At 49.0% G+C, this 2,149-nt stretch overlaps 1 long non-coding RNA gene across 2 annotated transcripts; it reads right to left on the bottom strand.

Moving 5' to 3' along the window:
• Positions 1-181: 181 nt before the first annotated feature.
• Positions 182-1,936, bottom strand: LOC119289873. Of its 2 annotated transcripts, none has more exons than XR_005141634.1 (3): positions 1,797-1,936; positions 1,542-1,703; positions 182-864 (listed from the first exon to the last, which is right to left on the bottom strand). It is a non-coding gene; the product is annotated as an uncharacterized LOC119289873 (long non-coding RNA). The 2 variants fall into 2 exon arrangements; XR_005141635.1 differs by having other exon boundaries at positions 1,542-1,700.
• Positions 1,937-2,149: the final 213 nt, after the last annotated feature.

The following is a 2,149-nucleotide window of genomic DNA, read 5'->3' as shown; positions in this document are numbered from 1 at the left end:
GCTGCCCGGTGACCATGGCCGTGTGGGCGGCGTGGTTGCCGGGGTGTAGCGTTCGGCGGCGGTGAGTGTTGGCCGGGGCGAAAACCTGCTCTTTCTTCGGACGGACCGGCGACGGCGAAACTCGTTCCCTTCTTGAAGGCGTCGTCGCGGCTCTCATCGCCCGTCATGCGGCTCCGGGGGAAACTCTGATCCTCGGATCGGGCTGTGGCGGCGCTCCGGTGTCGTATCCTTCCTGAAGGCACCGGCTTGGAGTCCACGGTCCGTTGTATGCGGCTTCATCTCTTCGTGGTAGTGTGCTAGGGGTGGTGTTGCTGCGCTCAGTGCTTTTGTATCCTGCCTTGGGTGGGTGTGGTGTTGGTGTGCATTTGTATCGGATGATGTGGATCTTTGCTTTATATATAAAGCGGGGCGAAAGCCTTTTTCGGCTAAGCAATGGCGAGATTCCCCAAGGGCGCATTGAAGTTCAACAAGTCTCTGTTTTGGAGACTTCAGCCTACATGTAATAAATATCACAGTGCATATAGCAAGTCTTTGTAAGAAATAACAGATCAGTCAATGGAGTAGCACGTGAGAAATCAGAGGGTAGAGAACAAACAGAGGGAGGTTCGTTCGATCTGTACATACCAGAGAAGACGTCAGCTTGTGCGGTGCGGTGGGGGACTTGGAGATCAGCAGTATAATTGGCGTCACTATATTAGTGTTTTTTTGTAAATGAAGAATCATGCACGGCTAAATGTCAGGATCAGAGACCACCAGCAGCGAACATGGAATTCTGAGCATCACGGCCAATGAAGGTGGCATCACAACATCTCTATCTTAATTAGTAGCAACATCTGCTTGCGTTTTCCACCATCTTCTCCCCAGCTGAAATGCATAAACAGAGCATGCATCAGTTTATTTCGTCAGCAAATGTATTATGTGTTCGCAAGCTGAAAAATACATCAGATGTTAAGAGTACACGGACAACATGTTTGAGAAGTTACCATACTGATATTGAACACTTAAGGATTAGATTTTACTCCCTCTGTCCCATGATGTAGGACGTTTTTTGACACTAGTATAGTGTCAAAAAACGTCTTACATTATGGGACGGAGGGAGTAGGACATAAGAAAGCAAGCTCAAAGGAAACTTAAAGAAGAATACCCTGCTTTAAAACAAAAAAGGAAACCTCACACTGTAAGATAGTTCACACATCTCCAGCAGCAGCAGGTAAACAACAATGACACTAAGAGAGCAGGTAATTACATTGAACTACAGTTTGGAACAACCTAATATGCATCTAAAAGATAGTTGTGTTGAAGTTAAAATTCAGTAGCACATGTCGGTTGGTGTGCATGAAAGAAAGTCTGACAAACATCTAGAGAAATCAGATGGAGTCAAATAGAGTCGAAGGAGGTTTGAGCTGTACCAACATGGCGTCAGAACAGAACACAGCAGAGTAATCAGATGAAGCAACGGGAAAGGAAGGACTATATCATCAGTAGCAGCAACAAGCTGAAACCCGAACACAATGGATCTGAAGAGATGGAAATCCATCTACCAGTAGCTACCAGCGAAGGCGTCGACCTGTGCGCGAGTCTTTGAGAATCAGCAATGGATCTGAAGAAAGAAGCGAGCACCATCGGCCAATCGTCAAGCACCGTCGTCGTCTTCCACCAAAGCATAGCCTTCGACGCAGAGCCTTATGTCAGGGTCTTGCCTGCTACAACAAAAAATCAAGGAAAATCATCAGTTTAGTTGTTACCTTCGGATAACTATCTACTGCTACTGATCGAAAGCGAAAATAGCTACTGACCTGTCGCTCCCCATCGGCTGTACCACCATCTGCGAGGTGGAGGTCTCTCCAGCGGCTGGAGAGATGATCCATCCCCGTCTGTTGCTTCCTCCACTTGTACTTCAGTATCGGATCCTCCGGCGATGTCACCCAGGTCGTGCTCGCTCCAGTCCTTCTGCAGTCGCAGCACGGGAAGGTTGGGGTGTGCATTCAGCTCACCTTGCAGCGCAGTCAGGCTGGACGGAGCGAGCGGGCTTTTCGGCCCGCTCGTGGCCCGTTCGGGACCGGACCGTTCGGTCCTGGCCCGTTGAAGAAATTAGCCGGTCCGGTTACAGAATTTGGGCCCGATATTTTGTCGGTCCGGTCCGGTCTTT

Source organism: Triticum dicoccoides, chromosome 4A (genome assembly GCF_002162155.2).
Source record: "Triticum dicoccoides isolate Atlit2015 ecotype Zavitan chromosome 4A, WEW_v2.0, whole genome shotgun sequence".
NCBI lineage: Eukaryota > Viridiplantae > Streptophyta > Magnoliopsida > Poales > Poaceae > Triticum > Triticum dicoccoides.
Note: the sequence above shows the minus strand (reverse complement) of the source record. Positions and strands in the feature narration are given on the sequence as shown.